At 39.4% G+C, this 16,152-nt stretch overlaps 1 protein-coding gene across 1 annotated transcript in view; it reads right to left on the reverse strand.

Annotated features, from left to right (window-relative positions):
• The window catches only part of LOC122810835 (bestrophin-2-like), a 310,332-nt gene that overhangs the window by 216,822 nt on the left and 77,358 nt on the right, over positions 1 to 16,152 (reverse strand). The window lies entirely within an intron of this gene.

Consider the following 16,152-nt stretch of genomic DNA (forward strand, 5'->3'; position numbering starts at 1 on the left):
AAGAGATGCATTCCTGGAATTTAACCTATCGAAAACCAGGTGTCAAGACAGAATGCAGTATTTAAGTCAGGTCTCTGATTTTATCTATGAAGCAGTGCAAATGCTGTAGATGAGCATCATCTCTGACTGTACCACCCCCCCCCTGCAGTGTCTATTGGGAAGAAGAGAAAGCGGAGGAGAAGAACAAATATGTTAATAAGGGGATCACAAAGGCTATACCGCTCAACTGTCCAGATTTTTGCCTCATATTTTAGGTCTTTATCGCATAAAGTTTGTGGTTTTTCTGGCAAATTACTGAGGACTGAAGTCACTAAATAATGACAGACATTTGAGTTTCAGGCTTCATATCCTGCAGAAAAAGCATGTGATGCAAAACCGGTTAGTCTAGCTACAGTGGATATAAAAAAATTACACAACCCTGTTAAAATGCCAGGTTTTTGTGATATAAAAAAACAAGAGCACAATAAATAATTTCAAAACTTTTCCCACCTTTAATGTGACCTATAACCTGTACAATTAAATTGAAAAACAAACAAATCTGTTAGGGGGAAAATATAAAAAAATTAAAAAAAACATACAATAATCTGGTTGCATGTGTGCACACCCTTAAAGTAATACTTTGTTGAAGCACCTTTTGATTTAATTACAGCATTCAGTCTTCTTGGGTACACACCTGCCATCAATTAAAGAGACTCTGATTAACCCCAAATAATGTTCAGCTGTCCTAGTAGGATTTTCCTGACATTTACTCAGTTGCCTGCTACAGCAAAAGCCATGGTTCACATAGCACTTATAAAGCATCAAAGGGATCTCATTGTTGAAAGGTATCAGTCAGTAGAAGGGTACAAAAAATTTTCCACAGCATTGGATATACCATGGAACACAGTGAAGACAGTCATCAAAAAGTGGAGAAAATATGGGACAACATTAACATTGCAAAGAACTGGATGTCCTTCCAAAATTGATGAAAAGATAAGATAAAAACTGGTCCAGGAGGCTGCCAAGAGACCTACAGCAACACTGAAGGAGCTGCAGGAATTTTTGGCAAGTGCTGGTTGTGTACTACATGTGACAACAATCTCATATATTCTCCATATGTCTGGGCTATGGGGTAGGGTTGCAAGACTTCCAGGTCCAGCTAAAATTCACAAAGCAATACATCATGTCTCCCAAAAGCATGTGGGAAAATGTGTTATAGTCTGATGAGACCAAGGTTGAACTTTTTGGCCACAATTCCAAAAGGTACATTTGGCGCAAAAACAACACTTTGCATCACCAAATGAACACCACCCCCACAGTAAAGCATGGTGGTGGCAGTATCATGCTTTGGGGTTGCTTTTCTTCAGCTGGAACTGGGGCTTTAGACAAGGTGGAGGGAATTATAAGCAGTTCCAAATAACAGTCACATTTGGCCTAAAACCTTCAGGTGTCTGCTAGAAAGCTGAAGATGAAGAGGAACTTCACCTTTCAATGCGACAATGACCTCAAGCATGCATCAAAATCAACAAAAGAATGGCTTCACTAGAAGAAAATTAAAGTTTTGGAATGGCCCAGCCAGAGCCAGTCCTAAATACAATAGAAAATCTATGGGGTGACCTGAATAGGGCTGTGCACAAAAGATGCCCTTGCAATCTGACAGATTTGGAGAGCTTTTGCAAGGAAGAGTGGGCAAATATTGCCAAGTCAAGATGTGCCATGCTGATAGACTCCTACCAAAGAAGACCGAATGCCGTAATTAAATCAAAAGGTGCTTCAATAAAGTATTAGTTTAAGGGTGTGCACACACAATAAAGTATATTAGTTTAAGGGTGTGCACACTTATGCAACCAGCATATTGTACGTTTTTTTATTTTTTTATATTTTTTCCCCTAAAAGATTTGTTTGTTGTTCAATTGAATTGTATAGGTTATATGTCACATTAAAGGTGGGAAAAGTTTTGAAATGATTTATTGTGGTCTCTTTTTTTATATTACAAAAACCTGGCATTTTAACAGGGGTGTGTGCACATTTTATATCCACTGTACTTCTTAAGTATATAAAAGCAATATTTAAAAATCTGACTGTATTTTGGGCCTTTGTTCCCCAGTTATTTTTGTCTTTGTCTAGATTTCTTGAGGTAAGAGGTTAAGAGGTATGCCCAAAGATGATCACTTCAGTACAGCGAAGAAGTGTGCCACACAATGCCAATTACTGGAGTTCGATCCTGTCTCTGGAGTTTACAAGTTCTCCCTGTGTCTGCATGGGTTTTTTCAGATACTCCTATTTCCTTCCATTTCCCACAAGCATGATCGTACATTGACTATTTTAAACTGTTGAAATATATTGCACATACACACAATGTGTTTGCTGGAGAAAACTGTTTATAAATCTATCCAAGTGTCAGTAGACTTTTTAATGACTTGCTTTGATTTTTGATAGCTACTAACTCTTAAACTGATACTTATGGTTATTTGCTGTCTCAAAAAAACTGTTTGACTCTGTAAATATGTCATATGCAAGTACCCCTGTCATAATTGGCACCTCATAAATGACAAATTGCCTCAGCTGTAGGGTTATTATTCTTTCCTGAGCTGTGAAGAAAGGTAACATCTGCTTGACATGTACGTCACACTCCTTTAAATGTCTGACAGTGTTTACAGTCAGCATAATCATGGAATGCCCTAAGATGAACACACGCACACACACACACACACACACACACACACACACACACACACACACACACACACACACACACACACACACACACACACACACACACTGCGGCCAAGGCTTTAGGGGCTATCCGTCTACCAGGAGCACACAGCTTCACAGATATCCATGAGGATACTGTGACTAAGTTATTACTCCAATTTGACATTAACAAATTGCTTCTCACCATACAAATAATACTGTACGCAGTACTTACCAACTGAAAACAAAATGAGCTCACGAACATAAAACAGTAAGACAGTCAAGTAACCAATTGTTAGCTATCTAGTAGTATGAATGGCTAAGGTTGGCATACAGTAACTCTGGTTTTAAATTGGGTCCATGTCAACTAATGCTAGGAAATTAGCAGCACAAAGGCTGTCATCACCCTTATACAGGAAGGCATCCAACAGCCAGAAAAACTGGATGATAAAACAGTGAGCATAACCCCAGACGTATTGAATAATGCTGCAAGCATCAACCCAAAAGAAAGAAATAAAAGTTAACTACCATGATTTATTTATATCCACAAGGACAACTCATCCCATTTACTATGGCTACTGATCCTACCCTGTCTCTATTGTGCAACCAGCATATTGTATGTTCTCTTGTCTCCTAAATATTGATGTAAGCAGGTCTTCACTTAAAAAGGATCTTTTGCTCAACTGAGCTTGCATGGTAAACCATAGTAATAAAAATCATATTTAATGACCCACATTATTTTTGCTATGATTTTATATGCTCTGATAACGATTTGGCTGCAAAAACATATAAAATATACTTTTTCTGTTAGGGTTGGTCAACGTATAGCTTTCCCAGGCTGTAGACTAATGCTCTTACCCCATCAGTAATGTCACAAGGCTTCACCCCTTACGCCACCAATAAAGCACCACATATCTTCAAGGTTCCTGTTCTTTCCCACCCCAAAAGAGCACTAACACCAACTTGATGAGTACAATCTGCTGCAATGTGAATTCAGAAATAATAGATCTCTTTATAATAACTCAAAAATGGCCCAACTTATTATTTTCTACTGCAGCTGTGCAATATTCCAATATTTTAACATTATCTTACAACATTAGTACATACATTCTCACAATTACCATGGTCTTCAGCCTTGTCGTTTGGTTTAACATCATCAGTCTCTGGGACAAGCAAATTCTCCTTGCACACCACTACCACAGGTGGCAGGAGTATTTACACACTACTACCACAGGTTCCAGGAATATTTGTACATCACTACCACATGTGGCAGGAGTATTTACACACTACTACCACAGGTGCCAGGAGTATTTGTACATCACTACCACAGGTACCAGCAGTATTTGTACATCACTACCACAGGTGCCAGGAGTATGTACACACTACCACTACAGGTTCCAGGAGTATTTGTACATCACTACCACAGGTGCCTGGAGTATTTGTACATCACTACCACCGGTGCCAGGAATATTTGTACATCACTACCACAAGTGCCAGGAGTATTTGTACATCACTACCACAGGTGCCAGGAGTATTTGTACATCACTACCACAGGTGCCTGGAGTATTTGTACATCACTACCACAGGTGCCAGGAGTATTTGTACATCACTACCACAGGTGCCAGGAGTATTTGTACACCACTACCACAGGTGCCTAGAGTATTTGTACATCACTACCACATGTGCCAAGAGTATGTACACACTACCACCACAGGTTCCAGGAGTATTTGTACATCACTACCACAGGTGCCTGGAGTATTTGTACATAACTACCACAGGTGCCAGGAATATTTGTACATCACTACCACAGGTGCCAGGAGTATTTGTACATCACTACCACAGGTGCCAGGAGTATTTGTACATCACTACCACAGATGCCTGGAGTATTTGTGCATCACTACCACAGGTGCCAGGAGTATGTACACACTACCACCACAGGTTTCAGGAGTATTTGTACATCACTACCACAGGTGCCTGGAGTATTTGTACATTACTACCACAGGTGCCAGGAGTATTTACACACTACCACCACAGGTTCCAGGAGTATTTGTACATCACTACCACAGGTGCCAGGAGTATTTGTACATCACTACCACAGGTGCCTGGAGTATTTGTACATCACTACCACAGTTGCCAGGAGTATTTACACACTACTACCACAGGCACCAGGAGTATTTGTAAATCACTACCACAGGTGCCAGGAGTATTTGTACATCACTACCACAGGTGCCAGGAGTATTTACACACTACTACCACAGGTGCCAGGAGTATTTGTACATCACTACCACAGGTGCCATGAGTATATACACACTACTAGCACAGGTGCCAGGAGTATTTGTACATCACTACCACAGGTGCCAGGAGTATTTGCATCCCACCACTGCAAGTGCCTTAACTTGCTTATAGGTTTTGCACAGTACAAAACTATGTTGTTTGTGGAGTAGACCAGAGACACTACCACAAAAGGAAAGTGATTGATGTCATTTCTCTATGAGAACAGAGAGAGGGAGGGAGAGAGAGAGAGAGAGAAATCATAGGTTCATAGGTTGGTACTAGGCTATCAGCCCTAGGGCCTATACAAGCCTAGCCATAACAATTCCCTTGATATTTCTTCCCACACTATTTACTTCCCTGGATCCCTGTCTAGCAGGGCGACTGACGTGATCCCTGGGGTGAATTTCCTTTCTCCCATCCAATCGTCAAGGTTCCTTTTGAAAAGGGCCAAAGAGGCACTCTGCTTGACATGTATGGGCAATCTATTCCAGAGTCTGGGGAGTCTCTGGGTCAGGAACCTATCCCGCCAGCATGTTTTGTTTATTGTGATGACAAGGTTTATATCCCTGGAGTGTCTGGCTCTGAAGAATTGGGATTTCTTTAAGTGTAGCATATCCAACAGCTCTGGGTTTGACATGGCCTTGTATGTTAAGCAGAGACCGCCTCTGAGTAGACGATATGCGACAGAGTTTTTTAAGGTGGTCAGCGTAGGGCATCTGCTTTAGGCCTGTGATTCTTTTAGTGAGGTATTTCTCCGGCCTTTCCAGTTGTTGCAGATGTCTTGAGAGGTACATACCAAATGGGGAGTTGTATTCTATAATGGGTCTAATGAGGGGATGAGTACAGTGGGACAATGACCTCCTTTTTTCTGGATGAAAAGCCCTTAGTGGTGAGGTGTGCCACATAGAAGGATTTCCTGACTGTTGTGGCGATGTGGTTATCGAAGGTGAGACCACTGTCCATCTGTGTCCCTAAGTCTCTTATCACACTTTCAGTGTTTAGTGTACTGCCACCTATATGGTAATTCATGGGTACATGTTTTTTTCCAAAGGGGATAACTATACATTTCTTGGCATTGAGCCTGAGCCCATGGCTCTGGCACCAAGCACCTGTTTCTGTAAGGCCCTTTTGTAGAGTATCCACATAATTTGGGGATTCAATAATGGCTCCCAGTTTGCAGTCATCTGTGAACTTTGTTAGCCAGAGTCCCTTAGTGTTGGCCTGTACTTCAGAGAAGTAGATGCCAAACAAGAGCGGTCCCAGGACTGAACCCTGAGGTACTATCTAGCATGGGGTGCTTGTCTTTAAGGATACACTTTATTACATTATAGGAACTTGTGAAAAAATTCTGCAGATCAACCCCCCCCACTATGACAGTTGCTCAGCCCAAGTCTAACAGATGAACATCCCCTTATCAGCCAAAACCTGCATTTTATCCCACATCTCCCTCTCCTTCTAAGGGAGTACCCACTGTAGGTGCTCCTGTCTTCTCCTTGCTACCAGTCAGGAGATGCACACCCATTTACACTCAGGCAACTAATTTTGACACAATAGCAACTGCCATTAAAACATGCATAGCATCAGTGTTAAACAGACAACAAATTAATTTATTTCCTAAATGGAATCAGTTATTTCTAGGTTCATAAACAAGTACTAGGCTAGCTGTCCTTGTGGGCCATTTTAAGCCTGTCCAGTTTTCCTTTTTGTGCTTGAAATAACCTACCCCATTTGAATATAGATTGGCCTTAGCCATCCTATGGTTGATAATTACATATTAACCCTACTGAGAATAACTGAGATCTTGGCACAGATAACCTGAGGGGGGACCCATGCATGGGATAAAGGATTTAGGAGCTGCATCTGGCCACCAGTAGTACAGGGGGCAATCCTGGGGGTAAAATTTATGTTTCCCATCCACAGATTTAAGTTGCACTTGAAAATGGACAGGCATGAACTTTGTTTTATGTGGCTGGAGAGTCTATTCGATAGCAGCAGTATCCTCTGTAAAATAGACCTGTCCCTCTAAACCATTCTGATGATGTTGCAGAAGAGCTTTAGATCCCTGGACCAAGTATTTTTGATGCCATTTCACTTGCTGATGTGCAGTAAAAGCATCAGTAATGGGTTAGAGTATGCCTTGTATGCCAGACACAAGTCACCTCTCAGCAGTCTGTAGGATACTATTTATAGTAAAAAGGCTTTGAATCGATCTGTGTAGGACATATTGTTCAGACCATGTATCCTTTTAGTTAGGTATTTTTGGGGGCATTCCAGTTGTGGCATGTGTCTGGACAGATACATGCCAAAGGGGCATTATATCCAATGACTGGCCTAATGAGGGCTGAGTAAAGTGGGACAATGACATCCTTAGATCTAGACACAATTCTTTGTTTATAAGTTGTGCAACAAAGAAGGATGTTTTTACAAAACTAGACACATGTTGATCAAAAGTTAGGTCACTGTCCACATCATACCTCTCAAATGGACAGATTTTTGCAGAATGTCCATATTTTTGCCTCATTTTTTGGTGTATTCCTCACAAAAAAATTGTTTTTTGACATGTCACTAGGATGATCTATAGATTAAAGTCTCTAAATAATGACATACATTTGCGTTTCAAATTTCACATCCTTCAGAAAATTAATGTTAACACAAAAACAACTTTCTAAGTTTATAAGAGCAGTATTTAAAACGTGTCTCTATTTTTGGGCATTTGTCCCCCCATTATGTCAGGTTTGTCCAGATTTCTTGCGCTAAGAGGTTGAGAGGTACGGTCCACATAATTCTCAAATCCTGAACAACTGCATTAGCTCTTACGGGTACAGTCGTCAATGTGGTAGTTCCCTGGGGCAGATGACTTCCCAAAGGACACAATAATGCATTTTTTGGCATTTAATTTCAGACCATTATTTTGTTACCAGTTATTTGGGACAAACCTTCCTGCAGGATGGCTAAGTCATTTGGGGATTCAGTGGTTGCTCCTAGCTTGCAGTCATCTGGAACTAATCAATCAGGACATAGGTGCCAGTTAGTCAGCCAGAGCCCTTTGGTATTGGCTTTTACTTCAGAAAAGTAGATGTCAAACAGGAGAGGTCCCTGCTCTAGGTGACTCCACTTGTGACTGGTCTCTTTGTGGAGGTAACGTCTCCATTTTGATTATCTGCATCCTATCTGTGAGCCAGATGGCAATCCAGTGGGTGGCATAAGGGTTTATTCCCACTTGTTTTAGCTTTTCTACTATGCATGAGTTGGAATTGTGTCAAAAGCTTTGGCTAGGTTGACATATGCAGTATGTACCATTTTGCTTCCATCATTGCTTTGGTGACCTTTAAAAAAACACCAGGTTGAGTCAGTATAATCTGCCCTTGATCAATCCAAACTGAGACAGGACAAGTGTTTGGAGGTTCCCTATGTCCTGATTGATTAGTTCCATGATAAGTCTCTTCATTGCTTTGCATATGAAGCTGGTCAAACTTATGGGTCTATAGTTGCTTGGATCCGTGGAAAGTCCCCCCTTATGCAGGAGAATGACTGTGGCTGTTCTCCATTTGGTTGTTACAAAATCTGTATGGAGGCTGAGATTGAACAGTGTTGTTATGGGTGTGGCTAAATTGAGATTCGTGCTACTTGAGATTCATCCAGGGATATTGTCAGGCTCCATCAGTACAGTATTTTTAGCTTTTGATATCACTTTTAGGACTTGATCTTGTGTGATAGCTGGGGGTGAGCCAGTTTCAGACAGACTGAGGGGGGAGAGAGGGGGGTAAAGTTAGACCCAAATTTACCAGCCAGTAGGTTAGCTATATCTTCAGCCTCAGTGTATGTATCTTTGTTCTTAATCAGGACAGCTCATTGCTATGTAGTGCTTTTAAGATTACAAACATAACTAACAAAATGCCATCTGATTGCCCTTAGTTTGGGTAGCTATTTTAGTCTCACACTTGACTTTGCTGGATTTTATTAAGCTCCTGAGTTTCTTTATTTCAGTGACAAAGGTGCTAACATTCTGGAAATTACTGTTCTTACTTTTGGCCAAAATTCTTTTTCTTTTATCCATAGATTCATAGATTGTTACTAGGCTAGCAACCCAAGGGGCCTTTCTAAGCCTAGCCAAAATTTCCCAAAAGAATAATGATGTCGTCTTTCCAAAGAGGATATTGAGGGCCAGGCATTTATAAGTTACCTCTGTTCATAAGGGACATGGGTGCCAGTCCCAGTGGAAATTTCCTATTCCCCATCCACTGGTCTTGATTGTGCTTAAACTGGGTAATAGTCGAACTCAGCTTCACATGGATGAGAAGTGTTCTATAGGAGGGGCAGCCTCTGGGAGACATACCTGTCTCTCCAGCATGTTCTGTTTAAGTCACAAAGTTCAGGTCCCTAGACCTTGTATTTCTGGTACTGTTTGACTTGTGAATATGCAGGAGATTCATAAGTGTGCGGTTTACAGATGCCTTGTAAGGCAGGCATGGATCATTCCTAAGGAATCTATAGGAGACTGAGTAGAGGGAAAGGGCTTTAAGGCCTCAGCATAAGGGAGATTTGTTACACCTTGTACTCTTTTTGTAAGGAACCTCTGGGGTCACTCTAGTTTACTGTATATGCCTGGTGAGGTACATACCAAAGGGAGCATTCTACTCTATGATTGGTCTGATAAGGGTGGAGTACAGTGGCATAATGACCTCTTTGGACCTAGATACCATGCCCTTACTTATAGCTTGTGCAGCACAAAAGGATTTTCTCACCACTGTGACTACGTGGTGGTCAAAGGTAAGGCTACTGTCTAAGTGTGTACCCAGATCCCTGACCACTGTTTTGATTCTTAGGGGCATATTATCAACATATGCATTTCTTAGCATTGAGTTTAAGACCATGGCTTTGGCACCATTTGTTAGTCAGAGAGAGACCTTCTTGAAGAATGCTAGGTTCTGCAGAGGAGTCAATGATAACCCCCAGCTTGTAATCATCTGCAGACTTAGTCAGCCATAAACCTTCAGCATTTGCTTCCATTTCAGAGAAATAAATGGCAAAAAGGAATGGGGCCACAGTACCAAGCCCTAGAGCATGTCACTAGTAACTGGCCTCTTGGTGGAGGTGGCCTTACCTATTTTGACCTCTTTAGTCCTATCGATGAGCCAGCTGGCTAGTTAGTGGGTAATAAAAGGGTTTATACCTAAATTAGTGAGCTTGGCTATAATGCCCAAGATGGGTATCAAAAGCCTTGGCCAGGTTGAGGTAAGATGTGTGTACACTCTTGCCTTCATCCAGTGCTTTTGTGACCCTCTCAAAATCTCCACCAGATTTAATAATCATGAACCTCCTTTAACAAAGCCAAACTGTGATGGTCAGCATTTGTAGGTTACCTGTGTCCTCATTTATCATGTCCATGATGATTCTTTCCATGGCCTTACTTATGGGCCTGTAGTTACCCAGATCAGTAACTGACCACTCACTTATCTATATTATCAGGCATAAGATTGATATACCCTTCCCACCCACATTCAGGACAACTCGGACCAATAAAAACTTTAACCCGGATCTCTTCCAAAGTGAACTTAGGGCATGTGATTGGTCACCCATAAAATACCTTCCACTTGAGGAAGCTGTAAAATAATTTAATTCTAAATTCCTAGCCATTCTAGACCACCATGCACCAACCCGTTCTATCAGAATTAGGATTAAACCTGCCCCATGGCTTTCAAAAGAAACCAGGCAAAGAATCCTACTTAGAAATAAATACTGGGCTAAATGGCGAGCTACTAAAAACCCTGTAGATCAACAAAAATTTAGACAGCTGAGAAATAACACAAAAAGCTATACTCACTGATAAAAGAAACTTTTACTTACAACTCCAGCAAACTCACCAAAATAAACCACAAAAGTTTCGGGCAAGCATTAACAAACTTCTTTACCCAGGTCACTCCATTACACCAACCCCACAAGACACTGACCATGAGAATCCCAAGCAAACTGCCAATGCCTTCAATACCTTTTTTCATAGAGGCCATTCAAACTTTTGCCAATCAGCTAGCACCTGATAGCTTAACTCTGCTTATCTCAAGTACTAGCCCACCCCCTCCATTTCGCTTGCAACCAGTCCCAACATCAAGCATTCTCACCCTTATCCAAAAACTTAAACCAACTACTCCCTCAGCTGACCAACTACCTGTTGAATATCTGCAAATAGCAGCCAAATCTATAGCCTATCCCATTTTCATCCTGATTAACAGAACCATAATCGAAGGTTACAGTCCATCTATCTGGAAAATGTATCACATTATCCCCCTACATAAAGGTGGTAACTCTAACAAATTTTCTAACTACCGCCCCATAGCCTTACTTTTTCCTTTGGCAAAAATAATGGAAACATGCATCCACAGTCAACTACTAGACCACCTAATCCAAAATAACTTACTTTCTAAATGTCAACATGGATTTAGGCCATTCCACAGTACTACCACTGCCCCCTTACCCTTTTCTGACTGCATTAATAAAAACCGTAACAACAACATTCTTTCCTCTGCACTCTTTATCAATCTTTCAAAAGCATTCCATATAGTTAACCACCAGATACTTATAAATATCCTCAAATCCCTTTCAGTAGATGCATTGGCTATAAAATGGTTCCAATCCTACTTAGATAATAGACAGCAGGCTGTGTTATGGGATAACAGTCTATCTCTCCATCTCCCCATTATCCTTGGTGTCCCTCAAGGCTCCATATTAGGACCTCTTCTAGTCTCAATTTTTATTAAAGACCTTCAGTCAGTAATTCCTCAAGCTACCTGTGTACAATACACAGATGATTCCACATTAATATGCTCGGCCACTTCTCCATCTGAACTACAGTCCCTAACCCAAAAGGTGTTTAATACAGTAGAATAATTTTCACAGTAGAACAATGGTTTACACAATGCTGCCTCCTCTTGAACCCCCCCAAAAAAAACTCTTGCTCATCACTCCTACAAGGAAGTCCTCCCTGGTAGATTTCACAGTCATATCTAATAATGGTACTCTCATATCTCCCGATCCAACTACCAAACTCTTTGGAATAACAATAGACAACAACCTTAACTTTGATACTCATATTAACAACACAATAAAAATTGTAAATAGAAAACTGGGCTCCCTCTATAGGATCAAACCCTTCCTTACTCCAGCAACCAGAATAACTAATGCCTGCACCCATCTAATCTCTACACTCCACTATGCCTCACCCATTTACACTAATCTGTCAAAAAATAACCTCAACAAACTGGAAAACTCCTACAATGACATTGCCAGATTTGCCACTGGCAATCCATTTAGAACCCACCACTGTTACAATTTAAAGCAGCTAGGATGGCTTGAGCTACATAATCAGCTAAAAGGTCACCAACTTACCATTGCCCACAAGATCCTTTACCAACCTACTAATACTCCAATACTTTCTACCCTTATTACCCCCTACAAAAATCTTAATACCTTATGCTGTTCAAATAAACTACTTGTTTGCATAAGTAAATCCAACAACCTGGCCGGAGACTCTCTGTTCTCTAACACTTGGGAAAACTGGAACCTACTTCCCAGTGAACTTGCATCACTGTCCTCAATATCACCTTTCAAATATAAACTGAATTTATACCTTACAACACACTGGTTATGCCCCTGTACTAACCCTGACTAACTTCCTCTTTCTATTACTAGCTACTGCTTACCCACTACTTCTCTGTACTAAGTCCAGTTTCCTTGATAACAAAGAGCATTTTATCTTGTAGATAATGTCAATGTTTGTACTGATTTCATTCTTATAGTTTGTTATATGTATGTGATAGGTTTGTGATATAGTTGTGGAATGAGCTGTTATCATTTGTTAAATTATGTATTGTACCAACATTTTTATTAGAATTGTGTTCTTGGAGCATATCTCCCTGGGCCTCTACTGAAATGGGCATATATCCAGTTAGACTAGCCCGGTCAAAAAATGTAAAATAAAAATAAATAAAATAAAATAAATAAAATCAGTGGTTGTACCTCATTTGTACAGGGGAATGACTGTAGCCATCTTCCATTTCTTTGGCACAAACCTGACTGAAGGCTCCATTTGAAAAGTGATTCCAGTGGACCAGAGAGGTCATGTTTCATGCTATTTATTAAACATCCCCGGATGTTATTGGGTCCCATCGATGTTGTTTTTGTGGCCTTGGAAAGTGCACTGACGACCTATTCCCTAGTAATGTTTGGAGGATTATGGTATTTGAAATTTACTTTGAACTATCAAGGGGGAGTAGAAGGAGAAATTTGAGCTGAACCTGTCAACCAAAAGAAAAATACAAGAAAGTCCCAAAAGTATGAAAATACGACAGAAAGGTCAGTTAAAAATATAAACAATCACCAGCTTGCACTTTATTAATAAGAATGTCTCAAATCTCTAGCGCATCAGCAAGAAATGCCTTCTAGGAGTACATCAGTACGGAAAAAACAGTGCCATTTTATATAAACATTAACTATCAGTAATAAAACACTTTAATTAATTAATATCTAAAACATTAAATATGGTATTTCTATTATACTTGGAAAACAATTATATCAAAAGTTTCCATGAACATTCAGTATTAAGTCCACAAGGACTTAAAGTATTGTATTTTAAAATATAAATACTTTCTTTATATAACAAATGATGTTTATTCTTAAACTCAGAATTGCCAACACCCCAATTAACTTGCTATAGGATTCTAGCTTGCAGAGAGTCTGGATTGCTATTGTGAAACAACTTAAAATGCATGGCAACAGGGCTAGCAACTGTTTCCATTTTTATGTCTCCAATGTGCTCCTGCAGTCTCAGTTTAAAACTTCTCTTAGTTTCACCTATATAAAAGAGACTGCAGGAGCATCTAAGAACATAAATAACATTAGATGTTACACAAGTAAAATGTCCTTTAGGACTAAAGGGAATACCATTGAAATAACTAAAAAAATTAACAATATATTTGCATGTTGAGCATCTAGTACAACCACTGGAGCCCAGTGTACCTAAAGTGTTGCATAACTTATCCACTGGCTTAACAAATTTATTGTGGACAATAATGTCCTGTATGTTCCTACCTCTTGTGTATGAGAATATAGGAAATCTACATAATGTATCACAAAATACTTTAAATTTAAATAAAAATGACCAAAAATGCTTGATTATCTTAACTTGTTCATGAGAAAAAATATTGTAAGAAATAACTATATACATTTACCTGACTTTTAACTTATCTTGTCTAGTATTAACTGCCAGTATATCTTCTGCAGTGTTTCATAACAGAGGTACTGGCTGCTGACAAATTATTTTGTACCAAAGAATTATTTTTTAGTTTATCCAGTGCCTTCTGGATATCTTTCATGAAATAACCCCTTCCCAAGAACATATTTATAGAAGTACACATTTCCTTGTATAATTCCTTTTCATCAGTACATAGTCTGTAGACACTCAGTAACTCTCCATAGGTTAAATAATCCAGCAGATGAGATGGATGGCAACTGGGTCTATGTAAGAAATGATTACTGTTGTCAAACATTCGATGAATTTTAGTTTTAATTTTTTCCCCCACTACACCTGTTAAATCAATATCCAGAAGACGTATAGTTTGGCCCTGTTGAAGTCCATCAAATGTTATTTGAAACCTGTTTACATCCAAATCTTTAACAAAGGCAGATAAATAAGTCATCCCACCCTTACACAAAAATACTAGGTAATCTATAAATCTATAATAGGAAACAACACAAGTTCTAAAAAAATTACGTCTGTATAAATATTCCACCTCATAAAGGCCCATAACAAGATTAGCATAGGCAGGTGCACATGATGCACCCATGGCAGTGCCTGTTCTCTGAACATAAATATCTTCACAAAAACAATTATTAGTAAGACAAAATTCTATCAATTCTAATGCATAATTACTTAGTGGACTGTCTTCTAAGAAAAACTTAGTAGCTTCTAAACCATGTTGATGTTGTATAGAAGTGTATAGACTTTTAACATCAACAAACTCCCAGTACATGTCTTCGGTCCACTCAATGACTTTAATTTTATCTAAAAAAATCAAAAGAATCTTTTATAAATGACGGTAACTTCATTACATGGGGTAATAAATAACTATGCAGAAATACACCTATGTTTCGTAAAAACTAATGAGTAGCAGAGATAATGGCTCTTCCTGGGGGGTGTTGCCTGCTTTTATGAAGTTTGGGTAAACAGTAAAAACATGCTACAGAATTATTTTCATTATATAGCTTTTTATCTACATCTCGTTTAGAAAAATACCCAAGTCTATAACCTTTAAAGAGTAAATGCTGAAATTCTTTTTGTGCATTTTGATAATCACTCACTGTCAGCTTAACATGTACTTCAGTATTACTAAGATGTTACCTGCGCATTTCCATATACTGATTAGCATGCATTACTACTAAACGATTCCCCTTGTCAGAGGGTTTAAAGACCAATTCATGTTGTTCCCCCATAGTTGTAAGAATTTTCCATTCATCTTTTGACAAATTGTAAGAAAAAGAATTCCCTGTTTGCATAAATTCTTTACATGTATGTTCTAAAGAAAAGTTGACCAAAAGTTGGCAATGGCCTCTGGTTCAGTGTGGGTGATGCCATTTACAATGTGTTCTGCCATATTTCCCCTGAGGTTAGGAACATAGTTGCAGAAAGCTTTGTGGTTGTCCTTTGCCTGAGAAGCTATTTATTCTTCAAATTTAGCCTATGAATTGTTAATTAACCCTCGTAGCTGCCTGTTTAGACTGGCTGGAGGGCTTTTACTATGTATGGCTTTGTTCCTCATGCATGACCATGAGTTTATTTCTTTTGTTGTATAACCGATTGATATTGTGATTCCACCTGGGTGGCTTGTCTTTTGAATTTGTCTTATTCTTATTATGAGTGGGCACAGTTTGCTCTATGCAGCTATTTGTATGTTTGTAAAGAGGTTTTGTAAGCAGCTCAGTATATGCTATGGTGTTTACTGGGTTTGGGGGTGTTGTTGTTTAGGAGACAGAGGTTAGCCTTGGAATAGTTTCTAAAGGTTTTTGGTTTCTCTGTCTCCCTGGATTTAATTTTTAATTTAAGTAATACTGCCTTATGGTCAGATCTGAGAAGTGAATACATTAATTTGGGTGAGGAACATTGTGCCCCCATGTCTGTGAGTACAAATATAAGGCTGTTTGTACCCCTGGTAG

This window comes from Protopterus annectens, chromosome 9.part0 (assembly GCF_019279795.1).
Source record: "Protopterus annectens isolate FY-2018-M chromosome 9.part0, PAN1.0, whole genome shotgun sequence".
Classification (NCBI taxonomy): Eukaryota; Metazoa; Chordata; order Ceratodontiformes; family Protopteridae; genus Protopterus; species Protopterus annectens.